The 26,870-nt window shown below is 35.0% G+C and overlaps 1 long non-coding RNA gene across 2 annotated transcripts in view; it reads left to right on the forward strand.

Annotated features, from left to right (window-relative positions):
• Window positions 1-453: 453 nt before the first annotated feature.
• Window positions 454-26,870, forward strand: part of LOC307158690 — a 41,173-nt gene continuing 14,756 nt past the window's right edge. Inside the window, exons 1-4 of one of the 2 annotated variants that reach the window (XR_013821263.1) lie at window positions 454-561; window positions 669-748; window positions 3,151-3,208; window positions 23,033-23,117. This is a non-coding gene — a long non-coding RNA (uncharacterized lncRNA). The remainder of the gene's footprint in view (window positions 562-668; window positions 749-3,150; window positions 3,209-23,032; window positions 23,118-26,870) is intronic. The other variant, XR_013821264.1, reaches the window with a different exon arrangement.

Genomic DNA, 26,870 nt, shown 5'->3' on the forward strand with positions numbered 1-26,870 from the left:
TTAGAGGACGGGGTGAACTGGAACACTGTATTAAATATGTAAACATAACTCAGGGAAATGTGAGTTCTGTGCTATTTTTTTACAGTCTATGGTTCTGTGGGCAGGAATTACACAGTAGAACATGTCATGATATCTTGTCAGAAATAGGAAAGAGAATAAAGACATTCAATTAGGAGAGATTAAAATAAGCTTTGATTTAATAGATCTTCTGCGAAAAGAGTCAAAAGATAGGTGTTATAATTTATTGTTTCAATATCTTAGATAAACTAATTTAAGTGAATGGATATAGTTTTAAAATAATAATAAAATAAATAGTAGACGTTCTGGTCCACACTCCATACCAGTTGGAGGCGGAGATGCACCAGTTCGTTGTTTGCCAACCGCCAATAAACCCTAGAAGAAGAAGAATTCAATAGCCGTTGAATATCTCTAGAGGGCGACCTGTACTTTTCTTTCCTGAGTGAAATGTGATTAAGTAGCAGGGCAGAGCAGGGATAACTTTGCCCATTACATTAAGAAATCTGTGATTATGAACTCAACTGAAAATAGAGGCCTGAACTTGTTAGTTTTTACAACCCTTAATCACGCCTTCAAAGTTATCTGGATTGAGCAATTTCTTAAAAAAACAACATCTATCTGGAATATTCCCTCACTTTATCTTTTCTCAGGTTGGTGGTCTTCAGTTCCTTTTGCTCTCATTACCATAAACAGATGCTTCTTTCTTGGAACACAACTACTCACAAAACAGGTGTTTTATCTGGAATAATAAGCACATTTTTGTATAAATCTACGGTATAAAATATTTTTAGTATACATTTTTATTATAAAATGTTTATATGTTTATAATGTTTTTTTTTAAAAATGGTTTTGTTATGATTTAGTTTTGGTAAGCCATCTCTATCACCATGAAGGTCTTATGTTGACCTAGCATTCTGAATTTCTCTCTAAGTGTAATTTTCCAGTCACTCTTGAAGATTATGCTGTAGTTGTATGCTGCCCCCTCTGGTGTCAAAATGCTTCTTAAAGGGATAGTTCACCCAAAAATGAAAATTCTGTGATAATTTACTCTACCTCAAATTGTTCCAAACCTGTATGACTTTCTTTCTTCTGCTATACACAAAAGAAGATATTTTAAAGAAGGTTGGTAATCAAACAGTTGCTGGTCCCCATTGACTTCCATAGTATTTTGTTTCCTACTATGGAAGTCAATGGGGTCCATCAGTCGTTTGGTTACCGACTTTCTTCAAAATATCTTCTTTTGTGTTCAACAGAAGAAAGAAAGTCATACAGGTTTGGAACAACTTGAGGGAGAGTAAATGATCACAGAATTTTCATTTTTGGGTGAACTATCCCTTTAAGATACCTGTCCTCAGCTCTCTCTCTACATTCACACTGGATCCTGCTGATCCTGTAGTTGGTTGAATCTGTTTTTCTCTCTTTCCCTCATTAGGAATAATAAGCGTTGTGTTCAGGCTTTGTTTCAAAGTGATATAGTCTCTAGTCCTGCTATTGTATTTTTCTATTTCAATTCAACAGAAATGTATTTCTGTCCTCACAGATTATTTTCCATAATAAAGAAAAAAATATACATAATAACCGAAAAAGGTGTAGGCCGAAGCATTTGCTTATTATGCCTACCCTTTATAGCCTACACATCTAATGAGCGTCACTTTTCTCTCTGGATCTGATACAAAATAAACAAACAGTTACATAAGACAATTTCCAAAATGTAAAGGTACACATTTAAGATATTATTACAATTGTTTAAATATTACATACACAAATTATTCATACTGAGTTGTATAATTATTTATCACCTTGTTTTTAAATATTTTCTTGATTTTGCAGAGTGAAATACACAATTTTAATTCCTTATCACAGTTATTCCATAGGTTTAGCCCTTTGACAGATATAGCCTACATCTATTTGTGTATTAGTTCTTGCCCTTATTTCTTTCTCTTATTTCGAACAGCCTCTGAATACAATTCGGAAGTAAATTATTATATACTTTATACATTATCTGTGCAGTGTAAAAGTCAACTAAATCAAAAAATTTTAAAGCTTGTAAATTAATAAATTATATATTTGATGGTTCACCATAGTCAGCCCGTTTTACAATCCTTATTGCTGTCTTTTGTAATTAATATATTGAATTTATATTAGCTTTATATGTATGACCCCAGACCTCTACACAATAAGTAGTGTATGGAACTATGAGCGAACAATACAATAATAATTTTTCATTCAAAATATGTTTTATTCTATTTAATATTGCAATGGATTTAAACATTTTTGTTTTTACATTATTTATAGGCTATGTGGTTTCCAGCATAATTAATGATCTATTATAACACCCAAAAATTTATATTCATACACTCTTTCTATTTCTATTATTTATTACTTTGCCGATTGCTAAATATTATGAACTTTGTTTTTTTAGATATGTAAAAGTCGATTATCATTAAACCATCTTTTTAAGAACATCAATTCAATTTCCACTGTATTCAGAAGCTGTTCCAAATTGTGTCATCAGCAAACAATACCATTTTTTATATTTTAGACACTTTACAAATATCATCTATATACAATACAAACAGTTTGGGGCCTAACACCGAACCTTGTGGAACACCACAAGTAGGCCTAACTTTCATTAGATCCGATTTAATATCATTTATTTGTACAAACAAATATCATCAGTATAATTTTGGAATGGCTGTGCTGATGGTAGCCTATGTTGTGGAGTAAAATTTGGAAATGTCCTTATAAATATTTAATCACAAAAAAAATCAAAGAAATGTATTAAAAACTAATTTATAAATATTACCCTTGCAATTAATATCTTCTAAACAGATTTAATTGTGATATTGATATCACATACATATTTTGTACATTTTGTGGTTTACATGCAAACATGCTTATTTTTGTAGTTGTCCTCATTCAGCTTGTTTGGTCAGATTTTTGTTCCTTTGTCATGCCCAGCTTTTTAACTGTGTTTTAAATAGCCTACCTTTATTTGGTTATGCCTCTTACGACATACCTTATCATAAGGAATATTACCGAATTAATCTGCTACTTAGCTAAGGTAAATATTAATTATTAGTTAAGTAGATTGCTGGCTAATCTATGGTCTGTGTTTTGTTTATGTATCAGTTTTCTGCACAGGACCCACATTGCCACTGGCCTAAAGGAAGCTGTTTCATTTGTTCAGGTAGGAACAATGCAGATTTTTTTGTAATATTGGTACTAAATTGGGCCCCAAAACTACTCCCCAAAAATCCAAGTTTTGAAAGAGATAACTGCTTAAAATTATGTATTTAATCTTTTGACGGTTGTAAGACATTTAAAAAATGAAATCAACTTAATTTGCATTTAGCAATATACAGTCAAGATCTACTTAACTTAGTAAGGATCAAATTATAAATTAATTTTTTTTTTAACATGAAATTTATATTGGTAAATTCACGCCTGTTACAAGAATGTGTTCTATTACAATTCACTACAGAAAGATTCAGATGTAACCTGGCCATGCCCCATACGTTTGAGTCTTTCTCCATTCATGTGATGTGCAGTATTATATCTGACAGCTTCTTTTAGTGGTTGAGACTTGCATACCTTTGACTGGTGTGAACTTCACCTTTCTCTATATAACTTTCCTTTATACTCTACCTGTGCGTCTATATCATTTTAACTGCCTGTCTGAACAAGACCTTTTATGGATTATGGGCATGATAAATCAAATCGAAATCTTTCCTTCATCTTTTGGAAAGGAAAACAAAAAATATTCTCTAACATTTTTCATCTGGTCTCCGTATCTATGAATGAAACCACTGTACGAAACTCTAAAGGCTGAATTGTGAATTCTTGGAGACATGTTTATGGTACACAATCACGTAGGCTAATTTAGAACGGATTATGATGTTGAATGAATGACAGATGAAAATGAATATGTGGTTTATTAGCCTATTTGATATCTACATTTTTAATGCATAGATGTTCATGCATATTAAAATTTAATTTGTGCTTTACTGCTGTCATTCATTTCAGGTTTAGTTATAGCTGACAAGTTATAACGAATTTCTCTGATTTCCATTATGTGCATGTGCGTATGTTAATAACCGAAATAGCCTTAGATTACACTCACACAAAGTAGCCCTTGTGTCATTGATTAAACAGAAAATGAAGCAGAACACATCCCTCAAGTATATGTGTTTCACTGCACAATAATTCATCCAAAGCTTCCACAGATTTTTAGCATGCTTTGAAGACATTAGATACAGTTTGCAATTCATCAAAGGTGTACAGTGTGAGATAAAACAAAGGATTCTAAAAGGATTTCCTCTGAGGATTTAAACAGAAAGCGTTATTTCACAAAAGCCTTAATTTTTATAGAATTTACACTGATACTCCTTTAATGTTGCATCCTATTGGAATTTGAATATATATATATATATATATATATATATATATATATATATATACAAAGAATATTCCAGAAACAGACCCGTTCTAAGGGTTTAGCCGCTCTCTCAGCAGGAGGTAGATTTGATAAGTTTTACAGATGACAGCAGGAATAAATTACAGAACTTTACAAGCTAAAGCTGGCAAGGTTTTCCACAAAGAGCCACAACTGCATGAAGCACAGGCACAGAGTTATGGGCACATTCAGAATGATATCCATAGTGATTGTAATTACACACTTAACATGTGTCAAGTGCTTTATCAACAAACATATCAATACACATTTTAAAAATGAAAAAAGTCTCACTGTGTGTGAATAGGAACAGGACCGTGCTGTATACTATACTTAGCCTATAGGCTAATACACTTGCTAAACCAACAGAAGATTGTAACTGGTTAACTGATTGTTATATTAATAAAAAATAAAATAAAAAATAAAACAAAACAACTAAACAGCCCCTCCAAAAAACGTGTTCACCACTTATTTTACTGGTGGATACTATGGCCCTCGTGATTAATCTAATGATTTTGACCGGTTTTTAGAGAGCAGAATAAAATACTAAAAATATTTATACAACAGTTTGTTCTGGTTCTCAAATCTGATTGGCTGAAGCCTTTTCCAGCCATGCGATATCACACGGAAACCGTTTCACAATTTGTATCATTTCGCTTGTTTTTGCCGGATCTATACTGACAGCATTTCTCACAGCATTTCTCTTATACACAGAGCCTCTTTGAAAATTTGTATAGACTTGTTCGGAGCTCAAAGTCTTGCTGATAGAGCCTCATGGCATTTCTTTACTCGTGTGATACTGCACATTTATACGGGCTGTTACATGCTTGATTCTGATTGGTTGACGATAGTTATAAGGTGTGCGATTTTTTTTCCTTCAGGGAACGCACAGCTAAAGTATTTTAAAATGCCCTAAATTTATGTCAAATGTCCTTATAGCCTACTACAGCAAAAGAAGCAAAACCCGCAAAGATATAAATATATTTATTTATATATAACAAACCATTTCCATATTTTTCCCAATCAGTTTTATTATCGGAAAAAAGTCTCTCTCTTGCTCTCTCTCTCTCTCTCCCTCTCTCTCTCTCTCTCTCTCTCTCTCACACACACACACACACACACACACACACACACACACACACACACACACACACACACACACACACACACACTAGTGGCACTAGAATCCTTGATCTGCATCAGTTCCCTACTTCTGCCAGTAAGGGGCGCCTCTGCAATACCATATGATTGCTGAGTGATGCACTTTGCTATAGACCTTATTCAGAGCGGCGCCATGACAGGTATGAAAGCGAGGCTGTGAGGGATAGACTTGCTGTGTTTCCAGTGGAATCCACTGTAAAAAGCTGCATGTATAAAGCTCCTAGATTACTTACAGTTTTCCACATCTTATATTGTCGGGAGTTTTTTGTCAACTGATATTTCTTGGAAAGATATTTCCCCAGTGTTTCATGAGCATGAGTTTTTTTACAATCGCTAGGACACATCTCTCAATAGATCATCTTTTTCAGAACTCTTCACACAGTGATCACAACAGCAGTCAAAACTGTGAATCATTTATCATTGCTTTGGCACAAAATCTATTCAGTGACGACATTTTTCAATTTGAATTGTTTTCTCATAGACACAAACACCATACTTTCTACAGAAAAAATACCATATTGAAATATATTCTGAATCTAAAAAATCAAACATCATCAAAGCGATTAGATGTAGCCTAACTGAACACCTACACAAGTGTTAGCCTAGTCTTACAGTTTATCCATTCAAAAGAGGAACAGTTAGGAATAGTTTTTGTACTGTAATGCAAATATTGACCATGTAACATGCAGTGAATTATGAGCAGTAGAGTGTCATTCTTGTGTTGTGAAGAATTATTTTCAAAAGAAAACATTGTACAACGCTATACCTGATTTTAGCGTTTTTATGATTGACAAAGTGTGTTTGTTGGGTGACAACCTTATGGAAAATGTAGTTTATTTGAGACATTAAGTGTTTTGGTAGTTTTAGTGCGCTTTGAATGTGAAATTAACTTCTGTGTGTGTCAAGCTGAAAGTTGTTAGGAGAACTGTGTAAAGAGTCCTAAGTATTGAGGAACGTGTCCTACACTCAAAAAATGAATTGTTGCCTCTTGTTCAATTTAATTGATCAAAATAAACTAAAGTAACAAGATTTTTTTTAAACATTTTGTTACAACTTAACTGAATTGTGTTCAATCAACCTAATATATTTAAAACTTAAGTTTACTTAATTCATTTGTGTGAAAACTACATGAATAATTTTTGTTGACAACTAACTACAGTGGATAGTTCCCAGCATGCTTTGCAAGGGACTGCATTAGAAGGGTACATTTAGGGATTTAATTGTTAATTTATTTTTTTCAGTAAATGGAAAGATGGTGTTAGTTAATTTTAGTGTTTAATGTTCAGTTATGTTAGAAACTTAGAGGACTTTCTGTTTTTACAAAAGTACAAAGTTTTTTTATTTTTTTTATTTTTGTGGTTACCATTATGCATAAGAGTGGTCACTGTGTTTAGGCTGTGGGCACTCAGTATACTCTATATGCATCAAACCTCATGCTTAGACCTATAACTAATATTTATTGTTACTTTGTAATAAAACAAGTATTTCAATTTTATTGTAGTCAAGTTAGCTAAAATTATAATGATGGCAATTTTATTGTCAGGACAAAATTAAGCGTAGGTAATCTGACACAATTTTCTCTCTTAGGCATTGCACAACTTTATCTAGTAGGACTGACACAATTTTTTAGTAGTCTTGACTAAATGATTTTAAGTTCATACAACAAGATTAAAACAAATCATAATTAATTTATGAAAAATAATTGTTAATTTAATTAAGTTCGTTCAACAGCTTGTTTTTTTGAGTGTAGCGATTGTAAAAAAAACAAGGACAGCAGCTTGGAGGCCTAAACATTTTAAGGTGGTATTTCACATGCCTTTTCCACACATGTAGATTTCTAGAACAATGTGATTTTGAAGAGGTGCTCAACACAAACATTGCAGAATTTATCTCACTAAGATAAGAGACCCTATCTATCAAAATGTTGTCCTTGAGGAAGGTACTCAGTCCCTGTTTGCAATTCTTCTATTAAATCACTTTATCAACTTCCATCAAAAAGCTTCACTAATTAACTATAATATGCACACAGCATGCTAATGAGTTTGACTTCATACTTGTGGATCTGTTTATGAATGACTGACAGCTTGCATAAACAGGACATTCCAGTGAACCAAAAGGTGTGTCAGCTTGCTCAACGGGTGTTAGGTTCCCTTCAGTCCACCCTGACAGCCATTCGAACTGCAGAGTTATGTTGAAGAGCAACTGGAGCTGCATGCATGCATCAAATACATACCATACAAAGGATATTCTTATTTTATTGAATACTTAACTTTGTCACATAATTATAATTCTTCTCCCATGCACCAAAAACCTGATGAATAGCAAGACTGAATCACCCATTTGTGATTTATTAAAAAATGAGCAAAACAAACCATGCAAATGCAGAATGGCTAATGAATGTTTTTGTTTTCATATAAATTATGTATATGTATTTAAATATATTTATATAGACTAGAATATATATACAGTAAAAAATGACTTCTTAATAATTATGTTAAGAAACTTTCTCAATGTATATAATTACCTGAGAAGTGAAACTGCATATTAATTATTGTTAAAATGTTACTTTAATACAATTGTTTCGGTTTACTGCCTAGGCAAATTCATCACTTTTTAAAATCCATGAAGGCAAGTGGGAAAAAAATTCCACTATAGATTTTACACTTACAGTTATGATGTAAAGGATATTTATGCTGTGTAGCCTCTCAAGTACATTTATCTTACTTTAAGGTCTTTTGCAAACTGGAAAACAAGAAAAAAATACTAAAGTTATACATATACATAGACATACTCTGTCTATGTGCGTTTGCATATTGCATATCTCAAATAAGAAACGGAGTAAAAATAATTACAGGAAGTATCACTAGCTACAGTTAAACATTTGGGTAGAGAGAAATTTGCACCGCAAGGTCAAAGAGCAGTTTTTCTCAAGGCACAGACTGTGGTGGCCATAGAAAAAATGATGTTGTTGGCACAGCTGAGTGGCTGTTAGTAAGAGTAAAGTGGGCGTAGCTCATCTATGCAATGTCACGCCCATTCATTTTGTGCTAATCTATGACCAGCACTACTTAGTACTTTTACACTCAATTGTTTGTCACATAAATTGCAAAACTGGTCACAAATCTGCTGCAAATGCTACTTCATTCAACACTGTGACTGTACGTTCTGCTCTTACATCTGCTCTTGCACTATTCCCAGTATCCTCTGAATGTATAGGCACTAGGCAGCGTAAAATCAATAGGCTCTTAACAGGCCAGCTAAGCTTATTTCCCGGCCTCAGCCTTGACAAACGAGGCAGTGTGCTAATTGATTGGCACAGCCTTCACAATGTTCTCTGCGTGATACTTCGTGCAAACCGTCTTTTAACACGGCCTGTGAGTATGTAGGGTTGATCACTGTGTCCAGCTCTTAGCACATCAAATCATGTCCATGAATCATCTTCATGGGACAAACTGTCGATACTGAAGATAGTAAATGGGAGGCAGATCATTATGACAGAGTAGTTGGTGACGGAGTGATGCACAGGCTAATTTTAGCACAAGTCTCAGCTAGTCACGTGAATCTTTCACTGTAACACGAACATGTTGCATGACAAAGCAAAGGAGTTGTGACTGAGTGGATGGGGTCTATGTAAAGTTTGCTGAGGCTTTTTGAAAAAAATCACCAGTAATTTGAGTTCTTTGAGTCAACATCTATCTATCTATCTATCTATCTATCTATCTATCTATCTATCTATCTATCTATCTATCTATCTATCTATCTATCTATCTATCTATCTATCTGTCTGTCTGTCTGTCTGTCTGTCTGTCTGTCTGTCTGTCTGTCTGTCTGTATCTATCTTTATCTATTTATCTATCTGTCCTTCCGTCCGTCCCAGGGCTTTATTTCCATGAAAGAACAATGAAAGTGTTGTACTTCCATACAGATATGGGATACACTCTGTCTTGTTTGTACTTCTAGTACACTCTAAAAACTGCTGGGTTAAAAAATAACCCAACCTTAACCACACCGCTGGGTCACTATTGGACAGAACACGCGCTGGGTTGGTTTGACCCAAGTGCTGGGTTTTACCATTTAACCCATATTTCTGGGTCATTCATTTGACTCAACCAGTGGGTGAAATTAACCCTCTTGCTGGGTTAAGTCTTACTCATGTGCTGGGTTATTTCTTGTCTCATTGCCTTAATAAAATTAGTAACAAATATTTGTTATATTACGAATGTAAAATAATTATTATCTCTGTAATACAATAAACCAGAGAGGCCACAGTATATGTGATTTCAATCTCATTTAATTTTTTTTAAATTTTATACATTTCTTTAATACTTTTCGTTATTGAATACAAATGTTAATCAATGTCAAAGGTCTGACATGTCCCCCTCATTTCATCCCTGAGGCACAGAATGTGCAGCAATTCACCAGTCATCTCATTTTGTAAATATTCAACCATGTTGGTCCTCACAAGTCAAGTAGAGTCATCTTTAATTATATAGCACTTTTTACAATACAGATTGTATCAAATCAGATTCACAGTAATACTGTAACATGAAAATAATACAACAAAGTTTGTTTCTAGATGAAAAATTGCGTCATTGTCCACCTTAAGGCAAATCAATAATATTGTTGAATATTAAATGTCCCCAACTAAGCAAGCCAAAAGCCAAGGCAACAGTGGCAAGGAACCAAAACTCCATCAGGAGACAGAATGGAGAAAAAAACCTTGGGAGAAACCAGGCTCAGTCGTTCAGTTCTCCTCTGGCCATCGAGCGAACAGTGTATGATTATGATTCAGGCAGCATTACAGGTCAGAGGTCAGATTGAATAAGAAAATTCAGAATATTTATCCAGTTCCATCTGGATGAAAGTCGGAGTCATCACACCGGTATGGAGACGAGTTTGTTGAGGATCAGTCGTGTCGATGAGGCCTTCACAGGGCTGATGAGGCTGGCCCTTCAGGGATGCGTCATGGATGGGTCCAGGCGCAGGTCCACCTTCTGATCTGGATATGGCCTGGATCCGGCTGACTTCAGTAAACTTTAGAATGAACAGAAAGACAAAAATTAGCATAGATGCCATTCTTCTTATTAAATAATGAGTACATCAGGTGTTATAGGAAAGTGTCCCCGGTTCCGGCTGACCTATGCAGCCTAATAATCATTTAACTGATTTGAATAATAGAAATGTATAATGTTCTATATGAATGCCAGGTAAATGAGATGCGTTTTAAACTGACAGAGTGAGTCTGCTTCCCAGACAATCACTTAGAGTGTTGCAATAAAACTGACATGCAAGTTAAGTTTTTTTTGTGGAAGTATCAATTTATTATTGAATATGCAATTAAAATATTGCAAACATTAAATGACCAAATGTGAAAAACAAACAAAATGTGTATTCAGTATTTGCAAACTGAATTATAGTAATAGTAATAAAAGAGTAATTTGGACAAATATTATCAACATTAAGGCATTCAAATAAAACATTAGCCTACTTTATTAAAAGTAAAATATTACTGTAATGTTGATAGTGTCTTTAACGTTAAAACTCACAAACCCACAAAGCTGCTCGTTAATCTCCTAACTGGCGCTGATGATCGCCTCGTTTAGATGTTACACACAATAAAATACTTCGGGTAGGCTATCATGTAAGTTTGCATTTTTTAAGTTTTAAATATTGACGATCATTCGTTCAACTAAACGGGTATACTTTTCTTCTCAAAACTAACGCCTGTCCATTTATTTCTCCTTTCCTCAGTCGCTGTATATGATTGCAAGTCATATCCTACATGATAAAAACTAGGCTATATCAAGCTCTTGAAAGCCTTTTTTTTTTGGCAGAAACGATGGTTCGAGACATTACAGAAAACACACGCAGACTGTGCTGGAACTTACCTCAGTCACTTCTTCAGACGAGTATTTCTAAAACTACGCCAGCAGACTTTTCACTCACAACTCACTAGCTAGCCTACATAAGAGACTCATTTCCCGCTGATTTTACGTGCGAGCCCTGTGAGGGAAACTGCGCGTATGGATTTCATACAAAAGCTTATCTCACTTTTAAATATGCAACGTCCACAATGAATAGGCCTACGATAATTACATGATGAATTTAGAATTTAAACTGCATATTTCAAAAAGGCTGCTGATATAGCTGGTTTAATTTCAACTAAGGATTTAACATGGCATTTTGTCAAAAAAATTCTAACCGGCTAGCTGTGGCTATTTAATGTTTCACAGAAATAAATAGTTACCCCTCACACTTCCATATCAAAAACTGTTGAACAGTGAAATTAGCTTGCTGCTACCACCACAACTTATTAAAAATATAGGTAAACATTCATTTTAACTTACCATAAAACAGCTGCCTGCTCCGAGTGGCGTGCTCCTCGAGTCAGAAGTGAAGAATCCAGAAAGTTCCGCAAAGAATGAAAAAAGTAACCAGTTGCTGGGTCAAAATAACCCAACCAGCGGTTTATTTGTGAATGACCCCCTTACAACTCATTTGACCCAGCATGATCAACCCAATTATGTGTTTACAGTACCCCAAACAGCCCAACTTTTTGACCCAGCACAATCAACCCAACAATTTGTTTACAGAAACAACCCAGCATTTTTTTGAGTGTAATTGACTTGTACACAGGTTTCATTTGATAGATCAGATTTATGATTGTTCTGTTGTTGTATAGTCTCTTTATGGATAACAGTGCAGACAACGACTAGCTCTGTGTGTGTCTATGTCTATGTGGTTTTTTTTTGGGCTTTAGAAAAAGGAAACCTTTTGAGTCCACAGACCAGCTGCTCATTTTTGGCTCGAGTAGGAGAGAGAAAAAGAGACAGATGGGGGAGGGAAACACTTGGTTACAGCTTCTTGTAAATAAGGCTCATCCCGTCCTTTTGATGTTGCACACACACACACACACACACACACACACACACACACACACACACACACACACACACACACACACACACACACACACACACACACACACAGACATCTGAACATTAGATACACTCACTCACATGAACGAATATCTAATGTCGGACTCAAGTGACAGGTTTGTTGGGGATCAAACAGCTTAAAATCTCCCAACTGCTGCTCTCAGGAAGTATTCAGCCACTCCGTAATAGCACAAAAATAATACAGAAAAGCCACATAATCAATAGAACTAATGCCTCCGATTCTTTTCACAACCATCCCCCACAAACCTTTTCTCACAGACATCAGCTTCATCCCTGTCAGCGCAGTGAGCAAGTGCTTTCCCGAGGAGCTGCTGCTGTTTTTTTTAATGGGCTGAGAGGGATGTGAAGAGCCTGAACAGTCATTCAAAGTATTATTACACTCCTGGGCTGCACACTGCCTGCTTGGCCCCCTTGCTGAGGTCGTGGAAGATGGATGGCTCGCTGGAGCAGCAATTAATAATGTTTTTACAAGAGCAATGGAGGCGTGCGCGAGCCACGGACGGATTGGGCAGAGTATTGAAATGTGCAGGTGAATTGATTGGCCCTTCGGATTTCCTGTAGAAATCATTTGGATTAATTGAAAGCAGTGGGAGGGAGGAGGGAAGGTGCAGGATGTGTATTGATTTATAGGTCTCACTCAGAAGAAGAAGAGGGAGAGAAAATGGCCACCTTGCTCCGGCAGACTTGATGAGGTGGTTTTAGGTTGGCTGACACTTTAACAATCATTGGTCTAGTATTGTTAGAAATATCATCCAACACCACAGGATATAGATTCTAAGGCAGTCGGCTATTTAAACAAACCAAAAAAAATAAAAAAAATAAATAATGCTTGGAAAAAATCACTATAGGGACGGTCCACTCAAATACCACTCGTAAAACATAATTTGCTCTTTATTCTTATTATCTTCCTCCCTTTACTGTTCCTATCATTTGCAGTCAAATTTGCACACTGAGGCCAATGCTGACCAGATGTACCATCTGAAAAAACACAAGAGAGCTGTTTTGAATTTTTTTGTTAGTTTCTCAATACTGCCCCCTGTGGTGTGTATGTGTTACTAAGAGTCTCAAATGTTGGCCACTGCTAGTTATCCCTGCCTTTATATCTCATTTATTTAATGCCTTAATTGCATTACCTTTATAATTTATAATATAGATAAATAAATAAAAATATATAAAAAATGTAAATCATATAAAATATTTATTAATAATAACTCTTGTTGACGAATAAAGGTTTTGATCTGCTGATAACATTTACTTCTACTCTGTACAGGAAACATTAGTGAATCCATATTGCCATCTCTAGCTGACAATGTGATGAGGCAAGTTAAAGAATAATCTACAGTGGCACCAGCTTTTGTTATTAAACATGTCTATGTTTGCTCACTAAGCTGAATGCAAAGTAGGATCTGCCTCTTTTAGAGATAAGAATGTTCTATAGGTCCTAAAAATCAACAAACATCAAAAAGATCATTTTTTATTGCAGTATATGCTATAAATATGTTTTTATAAGTATGATTTAGGCTTTGCTTCTCAGTTTTTGAAATGAGAGACCTCTTGATTCAGGGGGCAGCATTTCCTCCTAAATAAACCAATAACAATCCCTCTTTTTAGGACTAATTGGTTCATCAATTCATAACAACATAAAACTTTGTGCGACTGGTTTTTGAAATAAAGAATATACAAATGTGAAATGTTGTATGTTTTATTAGATTTAATATTATTATGAGTACAACACACATAATCATATAGCTAAAACACCAAAAAAGTTTACACATAGTGATTATAGCACATGCTAATTTTCATCGGAGTTTCCTGTAATGGCTCAAAAAAAGAAAAGAAAATAATACATTACTGTTCAAAAGTTTTTTTTTTTTGTTTTTTTTTTTAAAGAAAATGTATACTTTTATTCATCAAGGACTGATTGAAAATTACAATACATTTTGTAACTTTTTTAATTCAAATAAATCCTGAAAAAAAGTATCATGGTTTCCGCAAAAATATTAAGCACCATTTTTAACTGTGATAATAATAAAATATTTGATCAAGAAAATGCAGCCTTGGTGAGCATAGGAGACTTCTTTCAAAAAACCATAATGATGACGAGTATGAGCTTAGTTTGACAACAGGTATGTTAAACTTTCTATATTGCCTAATCAAAGTATTGCATGTGAGCATTTACTGAATCAGCTAGTTTTGTTTCAGCTTCTTAAAAAATATTAAAGTTGAGAACTTGAGATTACATGATAATTTTAAGCTAAATGTATGAGGCTGGCCCAACACATCTCACACCACGCAGGAACATTACGATGATCTGTAGAACCATCAAGACAATCGGGACTTTGATTTTTGGAAGGGTCGAATTGGGCCCAAAATCAGCCTGATTATCTTGTAGTGTGAGTGCCTTTAGCTTACTAAGTTAAGTTAAAGAGCAATATTAACATACAAAATAAAAATCTGACAGTTCTGCTACTTAAACTTTTAATTACTTTTGATTAAGAAATTGTGAAGTAACTGATTATCTCAAATTTGATGCTAGCTTATTCAGATTTACAGTGTGTCGGTCTGGTGGTCAAAATCACCATCTATTCCTGCTTCCCAAGCCGAGGGAGGTTGGGAGCAGAGGGTGGTGGGACGTGATGCCCGGAGGCAGGCGCTGGTTATGGCCAGCTGCCTGTCTGTAAAGAAAGCGGGTGACGCTGAAGCAGGCAGGAGCGGTGCTCTCCGGTTACAGTACCTGTCTATAAAAACCACTCCCGTGTCCAGCATCCCTCTCCTTCCAGACCCCCCAGGGTTCCCCCCAAATAGTACCAACGATGAAAGCCATGTCTTAGGTTGCAGTCTCTACAAACCCGGCCTGTTTATGAGCCCTCGTTTGATGTCTGCGCCTGGTTAAGGGGCGCTCGCACCCAAAAACGGGTGAGTTGCGCCTGGGTGGTGCATGGAAATTTGCACAGAGATACTTTAACTCACGGGAGGGCCCTTTAAACATATCACTCACCATTACAATAGCACTGTTTTTTATTTTTTATTTATCTATTTGACGTTCAAGGCCTGGTCAGTAGCTCAGCTATTAGAAGTGAATTATAATGTTCCTTTCAGAAATGATGTCACATGTCATCATACTGTACAGCCATCAGTTATAGTATTAGCAGTTCTTTAACAGAAGCTACAGGCGCAATGTAATCACAGATGCATGTTTGTCTCCTAAGGGTTAAGATCATCCCTTTGTACCCAGCGCACCAGCTCAAGCCCTGTTAAAATATCTCACATTCCCCATGACATTCAAGAGGCTGCTGAAGGACTCCGAGCCAGTGGAGTTAAAGATCGGGCTCTTGTGTAGTTCCAGTGAAGGCTGTTTATTGCAGATTTCTTTACTGCATGCTGGTGCACACCTTTTTTTACAACGCAGAGAGAAGGCTTAACGGTTTGGGAATGAGTAATAAGTGGCATGTGAATGATGCAGGTTGGTCTGAATGAGCCCCCTCTGATGCTGTTTACAAGAGCTGAGCCTTTTTTAAGACTCTTCCCCTACCGCAGAAAGTCAGATCGCCCTCTTGCTTAATTACTATCAGGGTGTATGATTTTTACAGGCAGGCCAATCACAATTCAATTTAATCCTGCCTCCTTTATTCTGACAGTTTTAGGAAAGCGTATCAGGATTATTTGTTTATTTATTTAGTTTGTTGGTGTTTTGAATTTATTCATTTATTCTGTAAGATCTCTTCACCAGTGAGGTCAACACATTATGTTGCATAATTATTGTCTTTGTATTATTTTAGTCTTTCTGTCTCTTTTATCCAAAGCAACGTTCAAATGAGGAACATCACAGACACATTTGTCATCAAACCCAACAATATTTGCAGTGCACAAAACAAGTCTCAAGTACAAGCGATCAAAAGCTGAAGTGAAATGCCGATTAAAGAAATTATATAATAGAGAGAGACAGGGATAGTTCACCCAAAAATATGAAAATTATATAATTATACTCACTTTCCAAACCTGTATGACTTTCTTTCATCTGTGGAACACAACAGAAGATATTTTGAAGAACGTTGGTAACCAAACAGTTTTGGTTACGATTGACTTCCATTATATAGATGGAAAAAAAAAATCAACAGACATTTCTCAAATTATCTGCTTTTATATTCAGCAGAAGAAAGAAAGTCAGATTTGGAACAACATGAGGACGAGTAAATGATGACAGAATTTTCATTTTTTGAGTAAACTATCTATTTAAAACATAATTTATTTTGCCCTGCACTTTTAAAAATGAAAGGTTCCATTTAGAACCAAAAAGGTTTTATAGACTGATGTCATAGGAGCAACAGTATTTGTTCCATTGGTGAAAGAATGTTGATGCGCAAGAACCGTTAATAGAACTGAATGTCATTTCTATTCAAATTTTGTATGGAGTTCATAGACAGTTCTCCATTTCCAGCCCATCGATTGTGCTGTACTGATTGTTACAATTTCTTAGATACCAAAGGCATGGAATGAAAGCAAAGATACCAGTGCTCCAGTCTCAGAAATCATGCTGTATAATAATAATGGCAATGATGTATTTTGACAATGGTGTCAATCATTTAAATATGCTTGCAAGGAAGAATCTGATTCCATGTGTGCTGTTGACCAGTAGGTGGCATGAGAGACAGTGTGCATAATGGACAGGGCTTCTGGGTTTGCTGGTTTTTAAAGCTGCATCATACACCAGCGAATTCAGTGATTTACATCATTTTTATGAAATGAGTTTAATGCAGCAAGAGTATATTGTTTAAAAAGTTTCTTTAAGGAAAAAACTTAAAGAAGCACTTAAGGAAGCTTTGATATGCACTAAAAGAAAAAGCATTGATTGAGTTTTTTATGATCTTGAAGATATCTCACTGTATGAGATACAAACCAGAGACAAATATAAGTCCATGTCTAGAAAAAGGTCGATACAGGCAAAATAGGGTTCCAGAGCACACTTTCTCATTTACTGTAATAATCAGAAGACAAATATTTCACAAAAAAAGGTCTAAAAACTCTTTCCACAGTTTCCTAAACAATCTGAAATGAAATGCAGGTGTCTGGTGGAGGATTTGTCACTGCAATTTAATATTTATTGTCTTTATGTCCTTGCTGATATGAATTTTATTCAGTTCTGTTGTATTATAATTTATCAATATTAGCAAACATTTTTAACGTTTCCTTTGCAACCTTTTTTGTATCATCATTCTCTGGAAATATTGTATGCAAAACAATCATGTAAATAAAGTACATTTGAAATTGGAATTGCTGTTTACATTATAGGCTACAGAATATCTTAACAAAATGCAGTTATGGCCAGTTGGACAATGTAAGACTCTTTATTTATTATTATTATTGTTATTATTATTTTGATAGGAGTTTTCATAATGGAGCTGCCAAACAATATTATATTTAATTGTATACATTAATACATGATATGTGATCAAATGCTTCAAATGTGCTTTAGAAATGTAATTCTACCTGCACTCTCAAACTTGTAGACAGTAGACAAGATCACTAGTGCATGTAATTTTCCAGAATTTAAACGGAATATTAAAAAACCTAATTAATTTAATCGAAAACATAGACCGTTTTAGACATGGCATAGGTTTAATTATGCCTCTTTAGATATCATAAATCAGAGTAATTTCAACGTAATGAAGAAAAAAGTGTTTATTTTCGAATCCCTTTGGAAATACCAGAAATATTGACTGTAGCCTATAATAGAAACTGGAATCGCTGCAACAGTCGTGGCCGCCCTAAGGCCTGGCTTCCGGAAGTAGTTTAATTATCCCATTAATTTTCCCCAGATAGCCTATTGCTGAACATTCTTCAATAAAGTGTTCAAGGTCTTGAATTAACCAACTCCAATATTAAATTAGGCCTACAACATTTTTGAAAATATTTGAAAAGAGAGAGCCTAGTGTTAGCCTAGTAATATTCATGTCCCATAAAACATTGCGAATGAATCTACACATGATTTCACGGCGTGTCCAAAGCGGCATTTTTGCTCCTTTCAATGGCGATGCGCCAAAAGAAAACAAGCAACCGTAGGCTACATTTTATTTGATATGGTGGTATTTAAAATGAACAGGAATTGTGTTTGTTTTACCATGCACCGTACACATTAGTTGAAAGTTGACATTTGAATTAAATGAATAAAGGAGTTATTTGATACAAATAATAGGCAAGATAAGGAAGTCCGAAAGTGACGTAGGCTATATATTCGTGGAACAACCTAGACTGAAACAAATTTCACTCAGAAATTGCTAGGCTATAGGCTACATTTCTCAAATTAAATTAAACGGGAAATTCTGAAGCGGAAAGCCTACATTTTTTATTTTCTTAAGACATAAAACATGGTAATCATTTTTTTTTAACTACAGTATTTGAATATTGTAAAATATTATTTTACATTGTACCAAACTGTCACTAGTTTCCTGTTCCGTTCAATTTACTCACTTCAAGTGTTCTGCCATCCGGTGAGTGAGTAGGCTACATCGAACATCGGTTTATTGTATCATACTCATAGTCAGCCATCTCGTTTTTTTCTAATGTTAACCAACCAGATTAGTGATTGGATGCTAGATACATTAACATAACCCACAGCATGTTCTGTTATCCTTTTTTGTTGTTGTTATTATAATGTTACATTATTTTGTATTTTTAGTGTTAGTATAAAGCCTTGTTCTTTGAATTGTAAAATGTCAATTTTTAACGTTTACATTCCATTTTTTTTGGTTAGATAATGTACTGTAGATTTTGTTTGTGTTTTGTTTAATAAAGCAAATTTACTTTATATAAAGCAAGGCAACTTGATGCCTTCAGATTTCTAAGTTCTCTCAGTTATGGTCTTAATAATTGTAACGCTGCTTTGTTTTGTCAATTTGAATTTGTTTAATAAAGCAACAAATTGCTTTATAATATATATATATATATATATATATATATATATATATATATATATATATATAGGCTATATATAGGCTATATATATATATATATATATATTAGGGCTGTCAAAAGATTAATCGCGATTAATCGCATCCAAAATAAAAGTTTGTGTTTGCATAATATATGTGTGTGTACTGTGTATAATTATTTTGTATATATAAATACACACACATGCATGTTGTATATATTTAAGAAAAATGTTGATTTTTGTATAATTTATATATAAAAAAATTATATTTATATATAATATAAATTATATATAAATATATACAGTATATGTATGCAAATATTTCTGTGTATTTATATATACAAAATAATTATACACAGTACACACACATATATTATGCAAACACAAACTTTTATTTTGGATGCGATTAATCGCGATTAATCTTTTGACAGCCCTAATATATATATATATATATATATATATATATATGCTTTATAATAATATATATATTATCACTAAATTAAAAATGTCTCATTCCCCAAATGACACAAATTCTTCAAGACAGATTTCTTGTTCAGCTAAATTTCATTTAGTTACACAACAAATATTTTTTTTTATTTTAAGTGAACTATGCTTTGTTTGTAAAGGAAGACTCATCCAATAAAGCAAATATAAGGATATAATTTTAAATTTAATTTAATTTAATTGAACATACTCAAACACAAATCTCAAGAATGGTGACAATCAACAAATATAAAAAAGAGCTATTTACATCACAACACAATAAATAACTAACAATAATGACAAAATAAGAAAAAAAAATTAGTCAGCAAACAGCAAAACAATAATCCTACAGTAAACAATTTATTCATGCTGAAAAGCATGCTGGGAACTCACAACCCCTTAACATTTCAGCAATATGAATTTCTTTGTTCAGACAACTGTGTTTGATTAGTTGGGAAAACATTTGGGGGAATTCGTATACGGTCTGACCTGGGTTTTTATGTAGTTTTAAGAAAATTGCATTTCTTAGTATTTGAGACTCAAAAGGTTTTGTGAACTGGAAAATATGTGGGGTGGGTTGGGGGTGGAGGGGGCGGGTATATACAGTGCACTGGGTGCTAACATAGTTTTATATAATGACATGTTAATGATATTATTGTATGTATTGTATGGTGATATCATTAAAATAATGATATAGCATGCTAAAGTAATATTACATTTCCTTGTTATTTATGTTAAGGTATTTTAGGTCAACAATTATCTCATGTTTCTGTATGTCCCAAAATGTGAGTTTGATCTGAATGATTAGGGGACATCAGTGCTTTCATCTTTTTCGTTTTCTTGTGAGTACACAGCATAATTATTGAATGTTTATTCTTAGAATATGCCAGTATTCTTGCCACAGGTGTCACACTATTTGATCTGATTTCTTGTTATTGTCTAATTTTTACACTGTTCTTCATACTATTCAACAAAACAAGAAACCCTAAATGATATTCAACATCAGAATATGATCAGTCAACGAAGCAATTGGCTTAGTATAGGTCATTGAAAGGCATGCAGAGCAAGAGTCAAATTATCTTTTTAAAGAAGCTGGTCTTAACAGATGTGTAGTTTTCCGAAAAACACTCCTAAAATGTTAAAGCACAGAAAAAGAGCTATCATGGATCAGGCAGAAACAGTGAGATTGGACAGTTGCAGGCTTAATGAAACTGAGTTTATCCAAAAGTATTATTCATGTGCACAGCAAACAGTAGATGGTACATAGCTTCAGACTCTAGGACCCTGGGAGATCCTCGTGTTCTGTGACGGCCCATAAAATTGTGGCATGTCTCATTGGCAGGCTCAGTGTACGAGCAGGCTCTAGATTCAGTTACTGGTGTGTTTGATTCCAGCTCACCAGTTCGTAGAACACACTGATAACACAGAAGCCATTGCTTTTTAACACACATCAACAACTGTAGTATACAACCACATCAGTTGGCCTATAGCATTCCAGACTGCAAATATTCCCACTGACATGCATATCTTGCCATTTATATGCAATCATGGGCCTTTAACAGATAAGGTTGCGGCTGCACTTAACAGGTTGACAGAAGTCAGATGTAGCTTTGAGGCATGTGTCGTCAACCACAGGACACAACCACAACTCTGTATGCACATTAACCCACAGTAAGAGGATGCAAGCAGTTATATTAACAAGCTATATTAACAAAGACATGAATGAATGGTCTCCCAACCGTTAATCAGCTCAGCGTGAAACTAGACGCATATAAACTAACATTTGGGACTAACATTTGTTAATAACATACTTCCTGTACATTAACTCTATAAAGCTTTCTGTCATATTTAAATATCAACATGATCAAATCTTTGAAAAAGAAAGCTGTTGTACACAATCTACTGCATGCTTTCTGTTGTCAGATTAATAGTTTTATACTTTATTTTAGCAAGTAAAAGGCCTTTTAGTGTAATTCTAAAACACTACCCCCTTAAACTTGTGTAACACATTTGCTGTGAAATGTTTATTGATTTTTATAAAGCAAATGTAAGAATAACTTTTATATTGTTAATAATATTTCCAGATAAACACTTATTGGACTGAATCAACGTAGGTTTACTTGATTACACAAACAAATTTTTAAGAAAAAATCATGTTAAAATGTGCCTCAAAGGCTTTTGAGGAACGTTTTTTTGTTTATCCCTCAATCATCATTATATTGCATTGCATTAGCCTATATGTTTTGTCCCCCACAATAAAAATAAAATATTATCTTACTAAGGCATATTATTGGCAGATAGAGTGACAACAGATATGCTCTTTATAGTAGTCTGCTATAAAGCTCTCATTGATTTACATTATAAGCTATCAGAAAATATCATCTTACTTTTTGCCATATAAATATCAGCAATTGCACGAAATTGCATATTTTTGGACCTCTGGAAAAAAACTTTTTTTTGATGTGTTTTTTCCCCCTCAAGTATGAGCTCCATGTTATCCTATATCATATATGAGCCATAACAGCCTGACATATCAAATATGATAATCAATAAAAAACTCATATGTAAACTTTTTTAGACTTGTTTTTAAACGTTTTGTCTAAAGGTTCAATAAACTTTTCCATTTAAAAAAAAAATATATATTTCTCAATATTATTTCATATAAGTAATATCAGGCTTTAGAGGGTTGAAAAGTCACTTTAATTAATACAACATTTTCAAATAGTTAATTCTGTTGAAACTAGATGGTAAATTGTTTTAATTTTAAAGCAGTCTATATGGTTATGCTTTTGATGAATAGCTGGATTATTCAAAGCAATTTTCAAATTTTGAAAACTATTTTCAAAGCAATGATCTTATTTCTTATTCTTCTTATTTCACATTATGTTGTGGAGAACATGAGAACCATAAAAAATAAGTCTGATCTAGCAGACAATAAGGGACAATAAGACATCTCTAATTTGCATACATGAATATGACCATTCTGTTTTCTATCTACGGTATGGTGCAAAAATACCATATGGCCTAAAGGAGGCACTAGATGGAACCAATGAAAATGATTCAGGACCAACCTGTCCTGTCTCTGGAGTACCAGATTAACATTCACAGCTATCAGGTTAGTCAACATTTTTTACTACTAATGTGCTGGTACATTTCCCTTAAGCTATGCAGTACAGCTGTGAAAATGATCGGCTCACCGATTAAACAGGCTGCAGGGACTCAGTGATGCACAGATTTTTTTTATTTGATTGTTTACATCTTTGTTCCACAGTTTTAATATTGCCCTGAAACCTGAGCAAATCAAATCTTCCCCTTACTTGCAATTGTTACAACCTATTTGTTCTCCCTCTAGTAGAAAATTTTAATTGAACTGGTGTCTGCTGCTGTGTTGGTGTTGTGCCCACCCCTACTGAAGATGATCCATTTCCTTGTCATGACTGACATATGTTTCTGGTCCAAAACATTTTAATTAATGAATATTTTCCCAAAGAATATTATATCTTCCCCAAGACCTGGTAGGCGTATATGCAAGTTTATTGTTTTCTCTCTACATGTTTGTCTCTTTCTTCTGACGGAGCAGATGTTTTACCATATAAAAATATTTGTAGCATTGCCAAAGTTCAGCATGTTATGAGTCTCGATGAGTTAATGTTTGAAAGCACTGTATAAAAATATTACATTGTGTGTTAAAAAATTTTGCATTGTGCATTCCATCAGCATCCAGTTCAAATATCTCATTAATATTTTTGTTGTAATCGGTCTGCCGTGACCTTTGAATTTTTCTAACAAGTCTATTATGAATTATCTTGGCATTATGTTAGCAGGTTTCCCAAACAAGTAGGCTAGATAGATAGATAGATAGATAGATAGATAGATAGATAGATAGATAGATAGATAGATAGATAGATAGATAGATCCACAAAGATGTAGAGTTTTTGTTGCATACATTTCAAGCTTTTGTGCGAAATTTAATATTCTAGCATGTTTATACCTTTTTTATTATATTTTATTTTAGTTAATAGATATCTTACCTTAGAGAGTTGTGGATATTTGCAATAGCATGGCATTTTGTAGCTGTGCTTGTCTGCATACATCATTGCAGTTTGCAGAGAAAGTGATTGGTGCTTTGTGTAGTTCAGTGTGAAAAATGTCTTTGTTAAAATAGCCACTAGTTAAAATAGCTATTTGTTCTGATACAGTATAGTGCAAAGGCGGGTGTTATTACACCATGAAATTTTCTTCAAACTTAAGTTTTTCACACAAAACTTGCCTGACAGGGAGAGGTAGAGGTACTGGTCTGGAAATTTAATCCTTTACCATCTCAGTGTGACAACAGCTCTTTTGAATCGCATGCACCAGTCCTATTAAAATCTATTTTGTAGTTATTTATCATCCCCAAAGTCAGCTTGCAATTTTGCGGAGTTGGATGTGTTACTCTCATCCTTCCCTGAGGATGGTACTCCTCTTGTAGTTCTTGGAGAGTTCAACATCAGAATAGAAAAACCTCAGGCTGCTGATTTCCACACTCTGCTTGCCTCATTTGACCTCAAGCGAATATCTACTGCAGCTACTCACAAATCAGGTAACCAACTGGACCTTATTTACACATGCTCCACTTATCGTACGCTGGTCACTCCACTGCACACTTCAGATCACTTCCTCCTCACTCTCAACCTCAACCTAGCACTGGAAACAACACACACCTCCACAGGTCACCTTTCGGCGTAACCTACGCTCAATCTCACCCTCCCGCCTGTCCTCTTTTGTCTCATCCACACTTCCTCCTCCCTAATCAGCTCTCATCACTAGATACTAACAGTGCAACTGATGCTCTTTTCTCCACTCTTAACATCGTGCTTAGACAACTTTTGGCCCCTTTCATCCAGGCCAGTCCGCACCACCCCCTCTGCCCCCTGGTTATCTGATTGTCTCCGCAAGCATCGTTCTAAACTCAGGGCTGCAGAGAGAAAGGGGCACAAATCGAAATACCCCACTGACCTTGGTTTGTATCAATCCCTCCTCCAAAACCCCTCCTTTTCATACCTTTCACATCATCCTTAGTCTTTCTCCTGATTGGTAATTTTCATTTCATTCATTGATAATAATTAAAATGGTGCAGGTTCGTCCCGAAAACGTCACACTTCCTTCTCTGCTAATGTCTCTTGCTTACTTTGCTTAGCGTCCTATTCACCCTAGCCGGGTATGGACGATTTCTTCTGTGATGCATTTCCATTGTACTCGGTCCATTGCCAAGGTTTGGAAATGTTCTTGCCATTCCCGGTCATATTTCTTTCTGCTCAATCCAAAGGGCACCATGATAAAAGATTCAGCAGTCTTGTGAAAGTATCTTTTTGTTGTCATATGAACGCCTCCTTTAGGGCGTTTCCAAAGAGGTCCAGGAATGGCCATAAAGGTTTGTAATGGTAAGCGATTATTTTGCATACGTAAAACATGTCCTATCCATTTCCAGCGACGCCGGGTAAGTACAGAGGACAGAGGTTCCTTTAGACCACAGCGTTCTCGCACCTGCTCATTTGAGATGAAGTCGGACCATCAAACTTTTGCTATGCGTCAAATGTCTCCACTGCTAAAATGACTTACTACCACAACAAAATTAACAATTCCTTTGATTCTCGCATGCTTTTCAAAACTTTCTCCTCTCTTCTTAACCCTCCTCCTTCTTCATCAACCCTAACAGCTGACAACTTTGTCACAAAGTTAAAAGTTATAAAACCACCACGATCAGCGGCCAATTTTCCACACCACAATTTGACACACGCATCTTACCACTCAACACACACATTCTGCCTTCCTTCTCTCCGCTCTCAGAGGCAGTCTCAAAACTAACTAACGCAACTTGATCCTACAGAATTAGTCAATTATAGGCCAATCTCGAATCTACCTTTTCTGTCAAAGATATTAGAAAAGGCAGTATCCTCACAACTGTGTTCCTTTCTTGAAAGAAATTATATCTGCGAGGATTTCCAGTCAGGATTTAGACCGTACCATAGTACCGAGACAGCTCTCGTTAGAGTCACAAATGATTTGCTCTTATCATCCGATCGTGGTTGTATCTCGCTATTAGTGTTACTCGATCTTAGTGCTGCATTTGACACCATTGACCACAACGTTCTTTTAAATAGATTAGAACATTATGTTGGCATTACGGGAAATGCACTAGCATGGTTTAAATCATACTTATCTGACCGTTATCAGTTTGTAGCAGTAAATGATGAGATGTCTCATCGATCACAAGTTCAGTATGGCGTACCACAAAGCTCAGTACTAGGACCGCTGCTGTTCACTCTGTACATGCTACCATTAGGAGATATCATTAGGAAGCATGGAATTAGCTTTCACTGTTATGCTGACGATACTCAGCTGTATATTTCTTCAAAACCTAACGAAACTTACCAATTCATAAAATTAACGGAATGCATAGCAGATATAAAAAATTGGATGACTCTAATTCTAATTATTGGACAAAAAACTTCCTCACGTAATAACCTAGAATACTGTCTAACACTTGATGGCTGCTCTGTCAAGTCTTCGTCGTCGGTTAGGAACCTGGGTGTGCTCTTTGATACCAATCTTTCATTTGAAAGTCACGTGTCTAGTATCTGTAAAACTGCATTTTTCCATCTTAAAAATATATCTAAATTACGCCATATGCTCTCATTGACAAATGCGGAACAATTAGTTCATGCGTTCATGACATCAAGGCTAGATTATTGTAATGCTCTACTGGGTGGTTGCCCTGCACGTTTAATAAACAAACTACAGCTAGTTCAAAACGCAGCAGCTCGAGTTCTTACCAGAACCAGGAAGTATGACCATATTAGCCCGGTTCTGTCAAAACTGCATTGGC

This window comes from Squalius cephalus (assembly GCF_949319135.1).
Source record: "Squalius cephalus genome assembly, chromosome: 1".
Taxonomy (NCBI): domain Eukaryota; kingdom Metazoa; phylum Chordata; class Actinopteri; order Cypriniformes; family Leuciscidae; genus Squalius; species Squalius cephalus.